General features: G+C 36.2%; 2 protein-coding genes and 1 long non-coding RNA gene across 3 annotated transcripts in view; 1 reads left to right on the top strand and 2 right to left on the bottom strand.

The window, feature by feature from the left end:
• LOC125776748 (uncharacterized) overlaps positions 1-23,581 on the top strand; it is a 251,208-nt gene that overhangs the window by 192,645 nt on the left and 34,982 nt on the right. The window lies entirely within an intron of this gene.
• LOC125777008 (putative leucine-rich repeat-containing protein DDB_G0290503) overlaps positions 1-23,581 on the bottom strand; it is a 71,022-nt gene that overhangs the window by 27,630 nt on the left and 19,811 nt on the right. The gene's annotated exons all lie outside the window — the stretch shown is intronic.
• On the bottom strand, positions 14,530-16,782 carry LOC125777095 (uncharacterized). Its single transcript, XR_007422101.1, has 2 exons — positions 16,428-16,782; positions 14,530-16,175 (listed from the first exon to the last, which is right to left on the bottom strand). It is a non-coding gene; the product is annotated as an uncharacterized LOC125777095 (long non-coding RNA).

The raw sequence follows: 23,581 nt of genomic DNA on the forward strand, positions 1-23,581 counted from the left end.
CCCATATATGTAGCTAATTTCAATAATATCGATCTTTAAAGGCTAGCCAGTCAAAAACGCAGAATCGTGGCCCGAGTCAGATGGCACGACCTATCTTATGGGCGCGCAATGTGACTGCACAGTGAAAAACGCTACTTCCTTCTCTTTTTGACGTGAGAATCCGCAACATTTGGATTTTGCCGCAGCAAACGCCGCAGCTGATTGCTCTCTCACAACGCAGGGTTCCCAATATCGATATGCTGCAGTAATTATCAACTTTTATAATTCAATCTGATCAATATGTTTCTTAAAATAACTCAAAATCAGAGTCGAATGCTATTATTTATAAATATATAAACTATTTTTAATAGTTTGTTTTCAGTTTTCATATTTTATATTGTAAAAAATTGTACTTGAAAACAAAGATGTGGTCAAAACTATATATGCGTATTGGGCAATGGCAACATTGTTCAAATGAAAACAAAGCAAAGATGGCTGATTTCTGCGTTTTTACCACGTTTTTCACTGTGCACACATTTTGCCGATAAGGAAGGAAAAGGAAGGAAGAGAGCAGCGTTTTTCACTGGCTAGCCTTTTATGAGCTGGCGAGACGATGAAATTAACTGATCAAAACCTTAAGTGTATTGGTGTCGTCGGCTTTTGTCGGCTACACATATATTACACCGACTTGTTGTCGGCTCTGTTTGATGAAAATCAAACATTTTTGATATTTGAATTTAACGGCTGCTAATTTGATCGTCTCCACTTATGCTTGACAAAAACAAGCTCAATTGCGTTGTGATATTTCAAGTATGAGCAAGTGCGCGGACGAGAAAAAATTTAAATGAATTTCATTGAACTGTACCAATGCTTACCAGCTTTATAGCAAAAACAATATCAATACCCGACTGCAACTTTAGATGATGTAAAAAGAAAAATTAGTCTCTTGCGGACAAATTATCGTCGCGAAAAGCAAAAACTGGCCGAATGTAGCAGAAGTGGAGCTGGTGCCGAGGACTCGTTCGAGCCTACTTAGTTTTATTTTAATGAATGCAATTCTAAAGTAAGTAAAATCGATAAAAAATAAAATTTCATTGCATTTGTATATTAAAATAATATAGTGATTCATGTTTGTTAATTTGTGAATTTTGTTTGCCAAGATACTGCACCTTCGTTGCTGAAGTATTCAGCGAAAGTATCGCTAATTTGTTTCGCTTTATTTGAGGAATTACGTATTTGCGTACATTCCAGAGCATTTAGATCTATCTCATTGCGCCAGCTTCCTTCCATTAAATTTCCTGTGTTGGTAATTTCTTGGTCAATTAAGTTTGTAAATGCATAGGTTTTTTATTGGCGCAAAAAATTATGCAGCTAAAACAATAGTTTGTGCTTTTTCTGGTACGAGTGAAATAGTGGTTTGCAGAACGCCAAACCTTGATGCCAATATTCCAAATACATTTTCTACACTTTTGCGTTCTCTGCTCAATCTACTATATAATTTAAAAATTATAATAAAAAATAATATAACATCATTGACATTGATCTTGGGGATATTGCTGTCATGAACTTTAGATTTTCAAATTTATCTCCGGTAGCTAAATATCTGAGTGTTGCTGACAATCGCATGTTAGGTGCAATAGCTTCTCGCATTACTGTGTTTTGCTTTTCTATTATTGGCTTCACCATAGTTAAAAGTTCATTGAAAAATTCATCCATTCGTAAAAAGTTATGATAATCGCTTTTGCTTGATAATTTTCACTCGTCTAACAGATTTTCATGAGTAAATTGCTTCCGTTTTTGGTACCAAACTTTCATCCACTCCGTTTTCTTTTGCCTATTTGCTTTCTTTTTTTCAACAACACTGCCGCAGACGCTAATAGCAGAACCAGTCAAAAACGCTACTCCCTTCCTTCCTTTTCCTTCCTTATTGAGCAAATGTGTGAACAGTTGAGCCCGTGGTAAAAACGCAGAAATCAGCAATCTTTGTTTGTTTTCATTTGCACAATGTTGCAAAGAGAACGCAAAATTGCCCAATACGCATATATAGTTTTGAGCACATCTATGTTTTCAATTACAATTTTTTACAATATAAAATATCAAAACTGAAGACAAACTATTAAAAATAGTTTACATATTTATAAATAATAGCATTCGACTCTGATTTTGAGTTATTTTAAGAAAATTTCAAACATATTGAACAGGTTGAATTATAAAAGTTGATAAATACTGCAGTATATCGATTTTGGCAACCCTGCGTTGTGAGAGAGCAATCAGCTGCCACGGCAAAAATCCAAATGTCGTGAATTTTAACGTCATTCCACGTCAAAGAGAGGAGAGAGTAGCGTTTTTCGCTGTTCACTTACATTGCGCGCCCATAAGATAGGTTGTATTAGCTGACACGGGCCACGATTCTACGTTCTCCACTATTTCTGCTATAATAAAAGTAAATCGTCTTCCAATGACGACATGATAACCGAACACTATGAGTACAGATTAAAAATGGTGATTGTCGTGTTTATTTGAACGTTTGCGGACAACACACGAGCGAACTTCACTCACACATTTGCAATGCTTGACGTAATTATTTGATTGTCTCGCAGGTTGACTTTATACCCTATGCATTGTGACAAAAAATAACCGGTAATAACATGACCTAACCTAAAACGGTTCAAATCGGGTGAATACTTCTCTTCATACAAGTATATAGGGACGAACTTTTTCTCGGTATTAATGCGAAACCCTCTGCTTCGAAAAGCTTTAGCAAACTGTCATGTCAATACCGAGAGTTCGTTGGTGAAACGTGCACTTGAGTAATGCTAAGAAATCGCTCATGAATTAATGCGAAGTAAGTTTTACAAAAAATCGAAAATACATTTTGAGTCTATTTCTTGCTATATGTTTAGAAGTTGTTTGTGAGCGTTTCATATAAGTTATGTTTCGAATTCATCTGTTATCAGACACAACTTTATGACATGTTTAGTGAATATAAAATATATGTAAATAATTGCGTTTACATATGTACATAAAATTTCAGATTTTCAAAATGCTGCGTTTAAAAATAAAAAGCAAGGTCGGGAGCTTCTTTATAAGAAATTCAGATGCGTCCGCCACATGCAAACTCTGCAACAAGAAATTAAAAACATCAGGCAACACGTCGAATCTTCGCTGTTAAGAATATATGTACATAAAAATATGTTTCATTCGCACTTCACTTCTTCTTTCATCACTTATTCTCGTACTTAAAACTTCCACTTGAGTAAAGAATACCCGGTCCGTTTACTTTAAGTTTTGATTTATTAAAAAAAAACTTTGTTACACACCCGATAAATCGGAATTAATAAACGGAAATTAAGGTAGTAGTCTAATAACTTATGCCTATTTTCATGACTTCTTTGGAGGGTCGTTTTGAATAGGAAAATAAAAATGAATTATCTTGAATATTTAGAGTGTTTTTATTTACATATTGAAAATATGAAAAAAAATGTATTTGAAAATGGCCCGGGTGATTTTGGCTCTTGATGTTATCTGAAATCAAATATTTTTGTTTATTCTTAATCTATAGACATGTCATTCTGGTCGGAACTTCTGAAGTTATATTTCAAGGGTAAATAACAAAATGGCGGACTTTGAAAAAAAAAAGTCGTTTTATTTTAGCAAAGAAAGGGTTGTAAAATACAAAGTTAGGGGTGAAAAAAAAAATCTCGTTAGTTTCGACGAGAACTATAACTGTGTAGAATAGCCTGTTAAAATTTGAAAGCAAACGGTTCAGTAGAAAAAAAGTTAGAACCCGGGCCAACCAGAAAAACAATGCTTTGAGAAAAACGCGTTTAAAGTTTAAAGGAACCTAGCATAGACCTGTTTTTTTTAACAATCTACACCGAGAAGGTACAATTTTCTGTACAATATGATTCAATATGAGTGTAGAGCTGCTGGCGTATACTGATGATATTAATATCATCCGCCTCAACACCCGCCCCGTTAGTTCTGCTTCCTCCAGATTGGAAAAGGAAGCAAAGCAAATGGGTGTGGCAGTGAAAGAGGACAAAACGAAATATCTCCTGTCATCAAACAAACAGTCGTCGCACTCGCGACTAGGCACCCACGTTACTGTTGACAGTCATAACTTCGAAATTGTAGATAATTTCGTTTATCTTGGAACCAGCATCAACACCAACAACAACGTCAGCCTCAAAATCCAACGCAGGATATCTCTTGCCAACAGGTGCTACTTCGGACTAAGTGGGCAATTGAGAAGTAAAGTCCTCTCTTGACGAACAAAAACAAAACTCTATAAGTCACACATTATTCATGCAGAGGCTTGGACGATGACAACAACTGTGAGTCGACGTTACGAGTTTTCGTGAGAAAAGTTCTGCGAAAGATTTATGATACTGTGCACATTGGCCACGGCAAATATCGCATTCGATGGAACGATGAGCAATATGAAATATACGGCGATAGTTCGGCAAATTAAAATACAGCGGCTTCGCTAGCTAGGTTATGCCTCTGAAAGTATTCGACGACGTACCCGCTGGGGGAAGCATAAGAAGAGGGAGACCTCCACTCCGTTGGAAGGACCAGTTGGAGAAGGATCTGGCTTTGCTTAGAACCTCCAATTGGCGCCACCTTTCGAAAAGAAGAAATGACTGGGGCGCTGTTGATAACTTGGTTATAACAACGTAAGCGATTTCTACGCCAGTAAAGAAGAAGAAGAGCGAAGTTGCATCGATTCGGTGTTCGCAACTTCTGCTATGCATAGTGCAGATCTTGCACATAAAAATGCATTTCTTTATTTGGGGCTTAAGACGAGGAATATAGAACTCTTGGCGGACTAAATGCTGCATTAAACAATGTTCAGCGGAAGCATAAGTGGAGGAGTAATGTGGCAAGTTGGGACTTCTATGGTATAATTAGAGGGTGACATTCGTTATAACGGGTTTACTTTTAACTTATTTACCAAGTTGTCATTTTCTTCTTTTGCTTTTACATTTTTTAGTGCTGGTGCACTTTTTCCTCCCAAGATCAACATTTTTTATAATTTAAGAATCCGGCACTATTTCTTTCAAAAGTGGAATTAGGTGATCTACCACTGTCAACGCGACATTGTGTTCAGCGAAAAACGTGCTGAGTCTTATTTCAAATTTTTTTTATCTATATCCCCTTCTGCATTTACGTTTCTCTTAAAAAAAGTATTCAATTTGCTCGTTTTGCTTATGGCTTTTTCATTTTTCTGGTGTGCTTTTGTTTCTGCGTGTTTCAATAAATCAGACTTGCCGCAATTTAAAATTTTGTTGCAGGCAGCGCATTTGCATTTAAACGACTCACCGGTCAAAGCTTGTAACCAACCCTTGAATCTTTCGTCTCCTAGCCACTTATTTGTAAACTTTTGTTTACGATATTTACGGCTCTTTGCAATACTCTCGTCCGATTCTGTTGAAGAACTCATTTCTGTAAAAATGGTTTTTGTCAATAAAAGCAAAAGCTTTTAAATTTACTTCAGACTTACCTCATAAAAAGTCAGCAATCAAATTAAAAGCGGCAAACGAATTATATGGGACGCCAGCATGCTGCCATACAAACACTTTATCAGAGTGCTGCCTTTGACAACGTGAAGTTGAAACCGATTTAATGATGCCATTCGAACATATTCTTGATAAAAAGTTGCCAAATAGATTTATTTGCATTTTGACCGAAAAAAAAATTACATAGAAATTTCGATTTTGCTTTGTCGAAAAATCCCTGCATTTTACTTATATGTAAAAATCTGTCCTTTTTTCCCCACGTCCATTTTTTTCGACATAAATCCCTGTAGTTCCCTGTGTAGGGAATTTTCCCTACATGTACCAACACTGTCCATCAGTAATACAAGTAAATATACATTGAAGTTAATTTATAAAGATAATTTATTTTGTTAAAAAACCAGACAAATCAAGTGTTGCTTACATTGTTAAAACACACACAAGTCGAGTGTTCAATTTATATTGTTAAAAAATATACAAAACAAGTGGTGAAACCGGAGGTTTTTTTTGTTTCTTAAATAAACAAAGTAGCAAGTGGCAAGTGAAGCAGGTAGTGCTTAAAACATTGGTCCTTCGAGCCGCAAAAAACGGCACTATTGAAAAAAAATCAAATTCTGTGACATAAACATATATACAAAAAAATTTTTCAACAAAACAAAGTGTGGTGAGATTAATCTACAAAAATTCGTGCACAAAATTTAAACGAGTCGGCATATACGAGGTGTGTTCAAAAAGTATCGCGAATCGTAACTGACAGTTTTCTTCGATTGAAGGGGCGTGGTGCATCATGAGTTCTTGCCACAGGGAAGAACGGTCAATAAGGAATATTACCTGCAAGTTATGCGCAATTTGCGCGAAGCAATCCGCCAGAAACACCCGGATTTGTGGAAGAACAAAAATTGGCTTTTGCACCACGATAACGCCCCTGCTCACACACATCGTTGCTGGTGCGCGACTTTTTGGCCAAAAACAACACACTAATGATGGCCCCCTGTGACCTTTTCTTAGTCCCTAAACTGAAGAGGCCCATGAAAGGACGACGTTACGCTTCTCTTGACGAGATAAAGACGGCATCGAAGGAGGAGCTGAAGAAGATAAAAAAAATGATTTTTTGAAGTGCTTCGAAGATTGCAAAAACTGTTGGCACAAGTGTATAATATCTCATGGGGATTACAATGAAGGGGACAAAATAGATATTCATGAATAAATAAATAATTTTTGAAAAAACACAAAATTCGCGATACTTTTTGAACACACCTCGTACAAAAATTTATAATATTTCAAGTGAAAAGACGAGAAAAAAATCTCAAGCAGAGAAATTAAAGTGCAGTGACAAATACATACATACATACAAAAACAGTTTGAAAACGGAAAACACGAAGCGGTTCCGTACCATTGTATCAAAATAAAAAAAAAAAAATTAAAAAAAATCATGCTAATACATAAATTTTTAAATCTCACACGAGAACATATAAATAGAATATTGTACTGAAAAAAACAAAAAAAAATAAAAGAAAAACCAAAACGTGCAATTACCAAAACAGCAAAACAAAACCCATATAAATATGTACATACATATTCACAAATGAAGTGATAAAAATATTATAAAGTTTAAAGATTGTGTGGCAAAAGCCGGAAGTAAGAAGAAAAAAAATTCCTTCGGAAGCGAAAAATAAAAGTGGGACAAATATCAAAACGGGCGCGTTAATGATAATGCAATAATCGGGCGCGAAAACAACAAAAAATTAATTTAAACAAAAAGAACAAAATTTAATAATAAATAAAATAAAAAAGGAAAGGAAACCAATATCGGCAACAACACAACAAGAAGCAGTTCGAAAAAAAAACCGGAAAGGAAACGGATCACACGCATTGGCATATCCCCCCATCTTCATTGCAATAACAGCCCTTGAAGCGGCTTAAAGTGAGTTGTATCGACTCCACTTCTTATTTAAAAATTATATTTTCATACATATATGTATGTTGGTTAACAGGTACAGTTCATATCCATAAAAACTGTAGTCAAGTGGGTTAACATTTTAAGAGAACGGTTGCTGCCAAACTGTTTTAACTTACAGTTAATTTCCAGGAACCGAAAAACAGTTTGGTACGCTATATATATGTATGTACCTCCATATATATGTATGAACAGTGTATACTATAATATATAATTTTATATAGTGGCATATCCATATCTAAGGAAAAAGGTCCTATTTACTCTTACCCTTTTGTGTCCAAACACACAACTTAAAAAAAAAGATTTCAAGTATACACTTGACCACATTTTCCGGCAATACCCCTTATACTCCAAAAGAATAAGCAGGATTGTGCAAATAAAAAAAATAATAAAAGACAACATACATATATGCAGATACTTATATTCATATTTTATATTTATTTATACATATATTGACATATAAGTGCCAATCAAAGTTGGAAAACAACATACACACATTCTTATAATATGTCTGTATAAATAATAAATATCAATTTCTGGAAAATTACACAAATTCCCATGTGTACTTAGAGTGCATACCTGCATCTCACCAATTTTCTTCTCCCACGTCATTCGTACTGTAAAATCATATATGTACATACAGACATACGGCATACATTTGGCCTTTGGCGGCTTTTCCTACATTTAAATTAAAACTATTTTAAACTTTCGGGAATTAATTGAAAATTTAGAAAAACTAACCGGTAATTGCAATTACAAATATTTTAGTTTATGAACAAAAAAATAAACACACGGTCAAATCAAAAAAAAAAATAAAGAAAAATAATAATAAAAGACAACACCACCCAATACATACGTATTGGTATTTCTAATTGTTCTCACATACAGATATTTAAAGACCAAATCGGGATCTTTCAAGCAATACCCCTTGTTCTTTTTAAAGCACAAGCAAGCAGGATTGCAAACGAAAAAAAATCTTTTTCATATACAAAGGTCATTAACCTTCTCTTTTCTTATTATCGCTCGTATACGCAAGTATAAACTAACGAGTACGAAACAATAGGGGTATTCAAACCAGCCTTGTTAATTCGTTAGTCGTTAGTTCGGTAGTTTTTACATGTATTTTGTTTTTGTAAAATTAACAGACTATCGTTTTACCGAGTAACGAACTATCCAGCTGGCAAGCTTGATAATTGTTTTGTTACTCGGTAATATTACATCAGCTGTTTGTTTGTTGTTTGTTACTTTATACATTTTTAATGGAAATATAAGTCTGGTGTTTGTTGCCTATACATTTTTAAACGGGGAAAATAAATTTGGTGCTCACTTCGTGAATTAGGAAAAATTTTGCAAAATCTTCAACAAATAGTTGCTTTTTATTTCATTGAATACTTATTTTCAGTGGAACCTCAAAAGAAAATACGCAGGAGGGCAAAGCCTCAAAAAATAAGGAGTGAGGAGGAAAACCACTTGGTTCTAGAATATTTACTAGAAAATGTGGAAATTGAGGTAGTTCTTTATACAATTAGCTTTAAATAAACACTTTAATACGTATTTTTATAGAAACCAAACGCCCAATTGTACTACCAAAAATTAATTGAAACAACAAATATCGATGCGACTACGGACATGTTGCGATGCAAGGTCCGGTACTGGAAGCATATGTATATTAAAGCTGAGGAGTGGCGCAAATCGACGGGTGCTGGAATAGACGTTGGCGATGATGTTTCCCCAATAAAAGGTAAATGCGGCTTTAATGTTAAGTGAAACTTTTTTGGTTTTTTAATAATTCTCCGTTCTTTCAGCAAAACTTTCACAAATGTGTCCGAATTATGAACGGTTTTCGATTCTATTTGGGAGTAAATCCGAAGCCAATTATGTTGTAGAGACGTACAACCCTGAAGTGTCACAATACTGCAGCGATTTTGCAGACCTTGTAGAGGTAGTAGAAATTCCAGCCGAATCATCACCATCGAGTTCACTAAACTACAAAGCAGAACAGACAATAGTAGGAGTAGGTAGCAACAGTTCCTCCTATCACTCCGTCGTTCCTCGAAAAAGTGAAAAAACGTGCTCCAAAAAATATTCTTAGTGAACTTAAAGATATACAAAAGAAAAGAGAACAGTTTCTTGAGCAACGAATAGAAATTGAAAAAGAAAAGTTAAATTTGGAAAAGTTAAAGCTAGAATTGGACAGAGAAAAGTTAAATACAGATTTTGAAATAAAAAATTGGAGTTAGAGCAAAAAGAAAGACTGGCAATGATTGAACTAAAGTGCAAATATAATATGTAACAATTTTATATGTATGTTTTGTATAATAATTTTTAAGAATGTACAAATATATCTAAATGTGATAACTTGAAGTGATACAACTTTTTATATGTCCATATACAGTATACTCTCGAAAAGTAAATTCTCAGAAAGTAAATAATCGCGGAAAAGTAAATCACCTTTAAGATTACACATGCACCTCGAAAAAGTAAATTTTTTAATTTACTTTTCAGAGAATGTGATAAAAAATTCGAAACGAAGCAAGCAGCGTTTTTTACGATGTTGCAAAAACACTTACTCTCTTGTTTATCGCGTCTGTTTAGTAAATAAACTTTGAGATATGTACATATGTAAATGGTCAGAAAATATATTGCAAAAGAAAAAAAACAAAAGAATATTCAAAATTTTTTCTCTTCATAATAAATACATATGTTTTTCATGTAAATCCATATGTTTTATTGAAGCAAATAAATGAATGAATTTTTTAAGTTTAAAAATGCATTTAATATTATAAAAACAGATAATTTATGTATATATTTGGAAAACTGAATTATTCGAAAAAGTAAATTACCCAAAATACCAATCGATTTACTTTTCGAGAGTATACTGTATAAAAATGAAAATTGAATTTTTGATTTAATTATAATTTTTGATTTAATAAAACAGTATTTGGAAACATAAGAAGAAATAACGATTGTCTTTTTAATTCGAAGCTACTTGAGATCGTTTTTTCCACTTCTTCTTCATAAATGTCTTCATTTGTACTCTCGTTAAAATTCTTATTTTAACTGTTATCAAGTAGTATATTGTGAAGAATGCAGCATACCAGTGTCCATTCGTTACAGTATTTTTGACTACTTTTATTTCGAATTCGAGCTCTTTTAAACTGCAAAATCGCTCTTTTAATACGCCTAAACAGTGTTCAATTCTTACACGGTATTTGCTATGCTGTTTGTTGAATTTTTTTCTTTTAGGTAGTTCAAATTGTTGAGAGTTGCTTCTGTAGGGCGTTATAATAATGTTACCGAGGGGGTAAGCAGAGTCTCCAGCAATCCACTCCTGTCCTGAAAAAAATCTTGGCTGATATTTGTTTAGTGAACAGTTTTTAAATATTTTTGCATCGTGAGTAGAGCCACTGTAGCCAACGACAACATCGCGAATTTTGAGCTTGTAGTCGCAAATCATTTGAGCTTTAATTGCACATATATGATTTCCGGAAAAGAACGCTTTATGATTTTTTATTGGGGATTGGCGAGTTTTATTTCAGTGCCATCCACGTAACCTACACAAAATGGTAGTTCGTTGAACGTTTCTCGTACTATTAAAGAGCGCTCAGTATTATCTGGCCAATATATATATATATAAATGGAGTTCTTTTAAAAATGCCTTGAATTCTCTGCGAATAATATTAGTTAACGTTCCTCCGTCACCAATCCCAAAAGTTGACGCAATTTTTCGTATCGATGCACTTTCTCCAGAAGAGCCCAATCTATATAGAACGACAGCTAGCTGTATATCAATCGGGAATTGCTTGCCACTACAGTTTTTAAAAACTTCGTCACTTGATATGAGGGTTAATAAGTGAGTAAATTGAGTTCGCAGCATTTGACGGAACCGATTGTCATCCATTGTGGTTAAAATATCATCGTACCAGTGAATTGACTTTGGAATAATATTTTCTATACCTCTACGACAGTTTAGTGTAATGAGCAAATCCTCATACACCTCGTCAATGGTATCCTCTACCAAATCTTCATCTTCACTAAATATGTCTTGCAATAATTTGAAAGTTAGTTCCATGCTCCTCTATACATCAATTTAAAGTACTTACCAGTAATAAATTTGATCTGCTCCATATAATTTTCAATTAAATGATTGACAATTTTTGATTTTGCACTTTGTTGAGGCATTTTAACTCTTTAATAAAATTGAATCAGCTGTTTCGGAATAAAATTTACCATACTACCAAGGTAGAGTAAAAAGTATGTTCACAGTTAAGCCTTTTAACGAAGTATCAACTAACGAATTACCAAATTAACAGGCTTCGGTCTGAATACCCCTAATAAATAAAATATGTAGAAAAAAAAACAAGAACAAACTAATAGCACAACTGTTAGGAATAAGGAAAACGAAATACGCGTTCGTTATTTGGTACATTGCGTATACAACAAAAATGCAAGATTTTTATAATAAGTAAAACGAAATACGCGTTCGTTATTCGATACGTTGTGTGTACAACAAAAATACAAACCCTTTATTTTAAAGATTCAATACGTATTTATTTTTACCAGAACTACACTGAGAGAAGTTTTTTCTTTCTCATATTTTCAATATTCACCTATTATCTAAATGAACGGAGATTCTGAGGAATCTAAATCGATACAATATTTGAACGTAGAAAAAATAATTTTTGAAGAAAAGAGCCCATGTACACCTGCTGAAGCTCCACGTTCAAAGCAAGGTGCTACAAAGCAAAAAAAGCTGAAAGACATTTCATATACTAAGTTTATTGTTGAGAGGGACAGTCTAATTCGATACTGCACTCGATTTTCATCTTCACCGAATCAAGACAATTCTGAATCTGTATTAGAAATCAAAACAGAAAATCTAGGCAATTTCTGGACACGTCTCCAAGCTGGGTATGACGCAATCGTAGAATCTGACGAATCAGATCTACCGGAAAATTTTAAATCCTCGGCTTGCCCAAAAAATGAAAACAATTGCAATTGCATCTACTCCTCAACCGACAGTAGAGCTGCCACAAATTCAAAGCCAAGAGGCGGGTTCAGGCATTCACCTTAAAGTGCCAGCATACGATACAGAAATATTTCACGGAGGTTATGAACAATGGCCGTCCTTCCGGGACATGTTTACGGCCATGTACATAAACAATCCTAAATTATCACAAGCGCAAAAATTGTATCACCTCAGATACATAACCAAAGGTCAAGCAGGCGTAATACTCAAACAGTTAGCATTAAATATTTGGCTTGGGAAGCTCTAAAAGAACGATACGAGAATGAAAGAATATTGGTCGATAAACAAGTGACCATATTAATGAATTTACCAAAAATTCAGAAAGAAAGAAGTAAAGAATTCATAAGACTTCAATCCACTGTTTCAAATTAATTGTCGGTTCTATCGACACAGAATATTCCCACAGACAACTGGGACCCCATACTGGTAAATATATGTTCCGCGGCATTACCAGAAAAATCTTTGCTTTTGTGGGAGCAATCGCTCTCATCACGAAAAAAATGCCCAACGTGGCATTAAATGAAAGATTTCTTAACTACCCAATATGAAATTGCAGAAAGGGTAGATAAAAAAACGGTCAGAACGAAACACGTTCAACACGACCTAAATCGAAGTTTCATTAGACCCCAAGCTAGTAACAACAATTTAAACAGAAGCTTTTTCAAAAGTCAATCGTTCACATCGCAACTGCAACTCCCGAAACACAAAATCTCGAAATTTGCCAAGAGACACCATGCTGCTCAAAGGCATTACAAACTCAAACGCTACACAGCGAGAAACAAAGTAGGATACTACTACCCTCAGTAGTTATCTCAATCGAACACCGAGGAGAACTTTTCAAATTGATAGCCCTTATAGACCAATCAGATCAGAATTTCCTCTGGCAACAGAAGTCTTAAAAACTCAAACGTATGTAGACGATATCCTGTCTGGGAGCCACAGCCTCTCACAAGCATACGAGTCCTTATTACAAGTGATAAAGACCCTCAACACCGCAGGGTTTCCTCTAAAAAGGATCACAGCTAATCACCCAAGTATCTTAAAATATACTACTAAAAGATAACAAATTGGATACTAATTTCCTTATATTCGAAAGGGAAAGTATAAACACTGGGCATCCAATGGAATGCGATATCGGACCAGTTCTCATGCACGACAGAGTCCATAACCGCATTATCTGCCATAACAAAGAGACAAATTTTATCCTCAATGGCAAAACTTTTCGACCCCGCAGGATGGCTTCCGCCAATTATGATACAAGCGAAAATCTTGATTCAAGAATTATGGCTAGATGTAAAAATTGGGACGAACCAGTAAAACCTCTTCGCTTTGAAAAATGGTCTCAGTTTGCGAATAATGTGAAATACACCTAGTCCTCTTCTTTACTGGCGAAGCCAGGTCCTTCTCCACTTGGTCCTTCCAACGGAGTGGAGGTCTTCGGTTGTTGTCATCGTCCAAGCCTCTGCACCATATAGCAGGACGGGAATTATGAACAACTTATATTAAGTAAATTACAAAAAATAAACTTAATACTAAGGTGCTAGCACAGAAAGCGCCATCGACCGGTGGTATGATTTAATTACGTATATTTCAAACTTCGTACAGAATGTTACTAAGTCTTAAGACATTCATTAACTATATACATTTTGTTTAGTAAATATTTTAAGTAGTTCTGGGATTAGGGGTAAGTTTAGTTGTTCTTGTACTTGTTTTATTTTGTGGCATTCTTCGGTTATATGTTGTATGGATATTGTTTCCAGATTACACAGCTTGCATAGGGGCGCATTTGTTTTCTGCATTAAGTGTTGGTGTGTAAGCAGAGTGTGTCCGAGTCTCAGGCGAGTGAATTTCTGTACGTATATCCTTTTGCAGTCGTTGGGGAATAAGGTTGGTTTTCCTATGGTGTTAAATTGTTTGTAATGGTGTGTGTAGTTTTCCCATACTTCTAGACGTTTCACAGTGTGTCGTTTAATACAAGCTAGGGGGACAAAAATATTTTAGTTTGAAATTTAATTGTTTTGGTCGTGTTGATTAATGATTTTAAGTTTCATTGAAAAATTAATATATTTTTTTTAGATTTACGAATAGAAAACAAAAAATTGTGTAAGAAATATATTTAATTATTTTTTTAAATTTCAAAACATACAATAACATTTACTTGGATGTATAAAATACGTACTAATACATAAGTCCATTACATTACAACTATTGAAAAACGCGATGATTAGTAAGGGAATTTTTACCAACAGACCTAATAATAACAGTAATATAAAAATAACAATAACACACAACAACAAAATGTTTAATATTATATACTATATCATTACTCATTGAATGACTCATCATCACTGTTAGATTCATCTGAATCAGATACTAGATAATCTTTATCGTCATGGTCACATGTTACCTGACGTGGTACTTTTGATGGTATTGAAGGCGGGACAATTAAATTTAGAACTTCCTCCGGTAATTTATCTGTTCTCTTTCTAGGAACTTCTCTGAGTTAGTTGATTACCGGATCGGATGTTATTAAAAGCATATGTAGTAAATCTATATTACGTTTTACCAAAATTTGAGAACCGCGATTATCACAAAGTGTTGGAAGAAATTGAGATACTTCTTCCAAAACCTTGTTAGTTTCTGATATAGTAAAATCAGTTGTTTCCTTTATAAAAAATAAGCTTAATTGGGCGACAATAGAGTGTGGACGAAGGCCGCGGATTTTGCCATAAAATATTTTGGCTGGCATCGTCACTCAATCTCAATGGGACAATAGCAAAAACAAACATATACTCATCAGTAGCATCGCAGTTCTCAAATTTCTGTTTATAAGCGCTATGGCCGGAGCTTCCGTCACATCCCCATTTGCTGATTAGTGTGAATGACGACTTAGAAGATATATTTGCTTTAAAAACTTCACATTGCGCTTCAATTAAACGTTTAGCGGTTTTATCCAAAATGCGTTGAAGTATAATTTCGGCGCGCGTTTCTGTTACCAAGATATGCTCATCTGCAGGGTAACACAAATTTGTAGACTTACGTAAACTAAAATAGGATAGAAAAACTTTATGTCCCGCCTTCAATGACCATTTACGCGTCTGTTTACAGGAGTAACTTGTGCACTTAGAATCCACATAATAAGCTAATGCCTCATCACTTGCCAATTGCCTGCCTTCGCATGTGGTATTACCATACTTCTTTTTTCTGTAGATTTCAAACTTTAATCGAAGTAGCTATGCTTCTATTACCCTCAAAGCGATTTGCTACTTCCGCGGCTCCTGTCAACTCGATGGCACTTCGCGATTCTAGTAAGTCTTCGACCCTTGGTTTTTTCGTTTTAAAAGACGACTCTTCAAAATCTTTTTTGGTCTACCTTCAGGTCGATTGCTTCCAGTTGATGAGGTAGGGCAGGGATGTTCCATTTGTAGGTAAAATTGTAAATCTGCTCCTTCTAACCAACTGCCATTTTTGTTTAAAAAACGTTCAATCATCATATTTGTTTCAGTCCATTTTTTCGAAAATTTTGACGAAACACTCGAAATTTTTAACTTTATCTTCTTCTGTGTATCAGGCGTTACATCTGTAGCACTAAATTTTGTGCAAACATAATTAACTAATCGGGAATTTCGTTCTATTTTACATTTTCGCCATTCTTCAAATAACTCCATTTTTGAAATAGAGCAAACTCAATCTGAAAAAAAAATAATTAAAAATTATGGGGGAAAGATGGGGTACTCGATCAAAGGTCATTGTATAGCTTAAGGTTGCCGTTATACAATATTCAAACATTAGCTTGGATATATGTGGATAAAAAAAGTTGCATACGTTTAAAACTTGAAAATAAAAAGAACACAAACATTTTTATATGAATTTTCAAAACCCCGTACAACGTATTAACTAAACGCAAACCAAGTATTAAATTGCATAAAATATACATACATACCTTCTAAATTATATTCCATTTCATTAACAGTCGTGTTTTCCTCTCCAAACCTTGTTAAATCACTATTTATATTGTATTTTTTATTTAAATTGAAAACATAAAAATGATAACAGCGTATCACTTCGATTAAACTTGTTGTAGTTAACCGTATTAGAATATTTTGCACAATTCTTACTTAAAATTGTGACATATCAAGGGTTGTTATAATCAGAGTACTGTCAATTATTTGATTGTTTACATTGACTTTTGTCCGCCTACAATGATCCAGGCGAATCACTGTGCGTTTGTTCTGTAAATGGTGCTTAAAGAAGCGATTTATGTCGGATTTTGTTGTGGTTTGTTGTTCTTGAATTGGAGCACGTATTGCGAAACGCGCCGCTTTGTCGGCTTCTTCGTTGCCTTTGATTCCTATATGTCCGGGAACCCACATTATTTTTATTTTGTTTTGGCATTGGATCAGCAAATCGCGGATTTCTGCTATTGTATTGTTGCGGTGTAGGGTGTTGCATATTGCTTGAATGGTGGACAGCGAGTCTGTGCAGATGATGTGTTTGCCCTTTTGGGTTTTAAATATTTTTATGGCGGATAATATGGCTTCCGATTCCGCTGTGAATATGGAGCAATATTCCTCGAGTCTTGAGAGTCGTAGCGTTTGGTGGTTATTGTCTATTATTGCATAACTGACTCCTGTGTTTGTTTTTGCTCCGTCGGTGTAGTGAAATTTCCAGTGTTTATATTCATTTTGTATTTCCAGGAATAACTGGATGTAAACTGTTGCACTTGTATTGTCTTTTTTTTTGTTGGTTAGATTTTTAATTATACTTGCTTTACTGAAACTCCACGGGGGGTTTTTGGGTACGTATAATAGTTTTTGTTGTAGTGTAATTCCTTTGTTTGTCGCGAAGTTAATGATTTTGTGGATGGCAGTTGGAGACTTGTTATTAGTTTGTTTTTGTATTTTATTGAAGTTGTAGAAGTGAGGTCGTTCCATCACTTTGATTATTTTGTAGTATAGCTTCGCTGTGACTTCTTCAATTCGTTGCTCTAAACTGGGTATACCAGCTTCTGTAAGTATGTTAGTGATAGGCGTGGACGTAAATGCTCCTATGCAATAGCGAGCTGCCGCATGGTATGTTCCTTTTAGTTTGTTTAGATTTGCTTTAGCAGTACGTCCGTATATTGCTAGGCCGTAATCTAACTTTGGCAAAAAAATGGCTTTAAAGATGTTAATGATTGTATTTATGTGGCAGTTGCTGTGAAAGCTTGCCAGGCGTTTTATTAGGTTTAACCTGCTTGTTAGATCTTTTTTCAGGTTATCAACGTGGTTTGACCAGCTTAACTTTTTGTCGAAGGTTAGTCCTAGAATTTTTAATTTGTCGACGTAGCCGAGTGTTGTATTGTTGAGTGCTAAGGTTACGGGGTTGCATGTTCTTTTTCTGCAAATGTGCAAAGCTTTGCACTTCGTTGTTGAAATTTTCGCTCCATTTGTTAGGCACCAATCATTGATATCCCTGTTTAGTTCGTTGAAATTGTTGCGCAAATTTTGGTCTGATTTGTATTTCGCTGTTATGTATAGATCGTCCGCATAGATGCAGTGCTTGAAGTCTTTGTGTTGAAGTATAATTTTGTTAAGTTTTTCGAAAGCGATTTGGAATAAAACAACTGACAGTGGAGATCCTTGTGGTATCCCGTTTTGCAGCGTGTAGGTTTCGGAAAAATGTCCATTGAGCAGTACTCTAAATTTTCTATTTGTTAAGAAGGCTGTTATGTATTCTACTATCATTTTACTTATCTTCCATTCGTGAAGTTGCATTCTAATTGTGTGTATGCCTACTCTGTCGAATGCTTTCTCAAAGTCAATGGATATCACTGAAATATGGTTACTAGTTGATAGTGCTTTGTTTGTTACATAGTCTATAAAAAGGAGTGCATCCGTGGTGCTTTTGCCATTTTTGTATGCTAATTGATTTTGTGACAGTAATTTATTTTTATTCATTACCCAGGTGAGCCTGTTTGCTATTATTTTTTCCATCAGTTTACTGACACATGAAATAAGTGAGATTGGCCGGTAGCCCTCTAGCGAATTTTTTTCTTTTTCCGGTTTTGTGAGTGGAATAATCGTTGCCAATTTCCATTCCTGTGGGATGATATTCGTGTGTAGTATTTTATTGTAGAGGTTTAGAAGCCTTCGTGTCGCGACGAGTGGAAGGTTTTTTATCATTTTGTAGTTTATTTTATCGTGACCTGGGGTATTGCCTTTTAGTGCGTTTAGTGCAGTGTAGTATTCTGATAAAGTAATATCTGTTTCCATTTTTTGTACGTCATTGTTTTGTCCGTTGGTGATGTATCCTGTTGCATTGTGTGAATATTTAAGCTCAATAAATTTTCTGTCGAAGTTGCTGTCACTTGCATATGACGACCATTTTTTGGCAAAAGAATTAGCTATGTCCTTAGGATCCGTAAGAGTATTATTAAAGTTATCTTTTATAGTCCTGATGGTGTTTGTAGTGTAATTTCCGTATAATTTATTAACATTGCGCCATAGTTCTTTCATTGATGTTCTATTGTTTATTGAGCTGGTAAATTCGAAGAATGATTTTCTTTTAGCGGCTTTGGCTTGCTTTTTAAACATTGCATTCGCTTTTTTGTAGGCTATTTTATTTTCGCTAGTCATATTGTTTTTGAATGTATACCAGAGATTTTGTTTGGTTGACCTTAGTTCAGTTAAGTGGTCGTTCCACCATTGCACTTTCTTTTTTGTGGTGTGTTGTGGGTATGTATGAGGAATAGCTTCATTTGCGGCTGCCATTATTAATCTTCTGAGTTTCGAAGCTTCACTATTTATGTTGTTAGATATGTCATAGTTTTTTATTTTAGAGTTTATCAGGTAATGATATCTTGGCCAATCCGCTTTAGTTACAATGTAACGTGAAATGTGTTTTTTAGTTGCTGGTTGTGTGTTTTCGCCATATGTTATGATTATGGGATAGTGGTCGCTTCCGTGCATGTCTTCTAGTGTTTTCCAACCCAGGAAACTTGTGAGGCTAGCAGAAGCTAGTGAAATGTCCACGTGAGTGAAGGTGGAGTGGGTGGATAGGTGAGTGGGTGCACCGTTGTTGAGGATTGTCAAGTTGGATTGTGTTGTGAGTGTCTCTATAACCTTCCCTCTTGTATTGGTTTTGGAAGATCCCCATAGCTGGCTGTGTGCGTTGAAATCTCCTAAAAGAATGTTGTGGCTATTGGGCTGATTTAACATCATCTCCAGTTCAGCTTGTGGAATGGCTTGGGATGGTGGAATATATATTGATATTATTACTATTTTTATGTTTAGGTTTAATTCTGTTATAGCTGCTTGTGTGTTTTGTGGTGTGGGGAGGGGTTTGTGCTGAATATTTTTCCTGATCAATATAGCTGCACCTCCTGTTGCCGTCAGTGATGGTGGGCTTTTTATTGTTTCATAGTTGCTGATTTTGATATCTTCGTTTTTGTGGTGTGTTTCTTGTAAGGCTATGATGTCTGGATTTTCTGTTTTGATGAGGATTTGTAATTCATGTAAGTTGTTTTTGAAACCGTTCAAATTCCATTGAAGGATTTTGAGGTTCATTGAGGACGATCGTATAACTCTCGTTTTAGTACACTAGATATACTAAGCGGAGTTGTTTAGAGGTCTTGGTCGAATGACATCGAGTCTGAGCTATTGTCCATGTCGAGTGTTTCAGCTGATTTTTGGTTTGAATGGTTAGTTTTGTTGATAATTTTGCTGCTTTTTGCTTTTAACTCTGCTTTCAGTTTTGATATAGCTCTATGGGATGTGGATTTTGGAAGAATTTTGATTTTGGTGCTTGGAGAGTTAAATGAAGTAATTTTTCGTGCTGGTGCTGGAAGTGTGCATGTGGTAGGGTTTTCACTATGTGATGTTGTCGCTATGTCGTCGTATGTTGTTATTTTTCTGTTCGGTTGATTTGTGTGTGCTGTATGGGATGTGTTGGTATGGCTGGTTTGAAGGGAAACAGGTTGGGCTTTGGTGACTTTGGAATACATTGAATCGTTTATAGGATGTCGGCTTATATAGATTGAGTGCGCGGTTTTTTTGTCGACTTTTTGTAGCGTTATAATAGCTTGTATTTCACGTTCTTTGATGAAAATAGGGCAAATTTTGCTTGTTGATGCATGGTTTGGGTCTTCCAGGAAGTTGTCAACGCAGTTTACGCAGGTTGGTTGAGCATTGCAAGCTTCATTAGATTCCAGATCTAGATGACAGATTTGCGAACAGTTTTTGCATAGCTTTTTGCCTTGACAAAACTTGCTGATGTGACCGAAGCGTAGACAATTGTTGCATTTGGTAGGTAAGGGAATGAAAGTGCGCACTTTTACCCTTTCATACCCGATGTTTATGTGTTCAGGGAGTTTTTGGGAATCGAAGGTAATTATAATCAGACCTGTTTCGATTAGCTCATTATATTGTTTTTTCAGTATTTTTTTGACTTCACTTATGTTTTGTGTTTTTAGTTCTTCGAGTATGTCTGCTTCGTTTATTCCGCGTAAATCGTTGCAGTAAATTACTCCTTTGCTTACATTTAGTGTTTTGTGTAATGAGACACTAACTGAAATATTGTTATGCATTGAGGTAAGTTTAAGTAGTTTGTTTGCTTGAGTCGTATTTTTTGTTTTTACTAACAATGTGCCCGCGCGTGTCTTTTTGCAGCTTTCCACTTCACCATCACATGTGTAGTCTATTATTTTTTTAATGATAAATGGAGATAGTCCATTAAAAGATTCATTGTCCGTTCTAGTTATGGTTAGGAATTTGGATTCATCTAAATTTGGAGGGTTTCTCCTCCAAATGTGAGGTGGGTCAGGCATATTGTATGTCTGTTTTACGTGTATTGCTTTTGTTGTTTTATTTTCTTTTCCCTTTTGGTTGAGCGTTTGTTTATCACTTGCGATTGTTTATCACTTGTTAGTTAGCGAAAACCGGTTTTTGTATGTAGCGATGTAGGGCAGAATGCAATTAGCATATACGTCTGTCTACCTTGAAATTCGCGCTAGTACTGTGAACAACTTATAGAGTTTGGCTTTTGTTCGTTGAGAGAGGACTTTACTTTTCAATTGCCTACTCAGTCCGAAGTAGCACCTGTTGGCAAGAGTAATCCTACGTTGGATTTCCAGGCTGACATTGTTGATGGTGTTAATGCTGGTTCCTAAATAGACGAAATTATCTACAACTTCAGTGTTATGACTGTGAACAGTGACGTGAGAGCCAAGTCGCGAGTGCGACGACTGTTTGTTTGATGACAGGAGATATTTCGTCTTGCCCTCGTTCTCTGGCAGACGCATTTGCTTTGCTTCCTTGTTCAGTCTGGAGAAAGCAGAACTAACGGCGCGGGTGTTTAGGCCGATGATGCCAATACCATCGGCATACGCCAGCAGCTGTACACTCTTATAAAAGATTGTACCTACTCGATTAAGTCGCAGTCAGCAGCTCGAATAATTTTCTCCAGCAGCAGGTTGAAAAAGTCGCACGATAGGGAGTCGCCTTGTCTGAAACCTCGTTTGGTATCGAACGGCTCGGAGAGGTCCTTCCCGATTCTGACGGAGCTTTTCGTGTTGCTCAATGTCTGTTTACACAGCCGTATTAGTTTTGCGTGGATATCAAATTCAGATATCGCGGCATAGAGGCAGCGGGTCACGGGTCTTTTCCAAAATTTGGCGCATGGTGAATATCTGGTCCGTTGTTGATTTTCCAGGTCTAAAGCCACACTGATAAGGTCCAATCAGTTTGTTGACGGTGGGATTTAATCTTTCACAACGCTCGATAGAACCTTGTACGCGATGTTGAGGAGGCTTATCCCACGGTAGTTGGCGCAGATTGTGGGATCTCCTTTTTTATGAATTGGGCATAGCACACTTAAATTCCAATCGTTGGACATGCTTTCGTCCGACCATATTTTTGCAAAGAAGCTGATACATGCTCTTTATCAGTTCTTTGCCGCCGTGTTTGAATAGCTCGGCCGGCAATCCATCGGCCCCGCCGCTTTGTTGTTCTTCAGGCGGGTAAATGCTATTCGAACTTCTTCATGGCCGGGCAATGGAACGTCTGCTCCATCGTCATCGATTGAGGAATCGGGTTCGCCTTCTCCTGGCGTTGTTCGTTCGCTGCCATTCAGCGGCCTGGAGAAGTGTTCTCTCCATAATTTAAGTATGCTCTGGGCATCGGTGACTAGATCACCTTTGGAGGTTCTACAAGAGTATGCTCCGGTCTTGAAACCTTCTGTAAGTCGCCGCATCTTTTCGTAGAATTTTCGAGCATTACCCCTGTTGGCCAGCTTATCAAGCTCTTCGTACTTAAACATTTCGGCCTCTTTCTTTTTCTGTCTACAAATGCGTCTCGCTTCCCTCTTCAACTCTAGATATCTATCCCATCCCGCACGTGTTGTGGTCGATCGTAACGTTGTGAGGTAGGCAGCCTGTTTTCTCTCCGCTGCGACATGGCACTCCTCGTCGTACCAGCTGTTCTTTTGCACTTTCCGAAAACCAATGGTTTCGGTTGCAGCTGTACGTAAGGAGTTTGAAATGCCGTCCCACAGTTCCCTTATACCGAGTTGGTGACGAGTGCTCCCAGAGAGCAGGAGTGCAAGCCGAGCAGAAAATCGTTCGGCTGTCTGTTGTTCTCGACGTCGAGCCTTCCTTGTGTTTGTTGGCGTGCGTTTTTTGCTGCACAGAGGCGGGTGCGAATTTTGGCTGCAACAATATAGTGGTCCGAGTCGATGTTAGGACCTCGGAGCGCACGCACATCTAAAACACTGGAGACGTGTCTTCCGTCTATCACCTCGCAGATACAAAATCCACGGTGGGTAAACTATTCACCCGAATACAAAGTGGAACTACACGGCTTCTGCGATGCCTCGGAAAAGGCATATTGTGCCACGATCTATGTGCGCACACAAACCGACACCGCAACCACAAGCCACCTACTAGCGGCAGAAGTAAAAGTCGCACCTCTAAAAACGATAAGTCTACCACGACTTGAACTCTGTAGCGCTCTGTTACTAGCGGAGCTGGTTTTCATGCTGCAGACCCACATGAACATGGCAAAATGCAAATTATATCTATGGACCAGGACTTAAAAAAAGCAAAGGTCGCGCTTTTCGCAT

This window comes from Bactrocera dorsalis, chromosome 1 (genome assembly GCF_023373825.1).
Source record: "Bactrocera dorsalis isolate Fly_Bdor chromosome 1, ASM2337382v1, whole genome shotgun sequence".
Taxonomy (NCBI): Eukaryota; Metazoa; Arthropoda; class Insecta; order Diptera; family Tephritidae; genus Bactrocera; species Bactrocera dorsalis.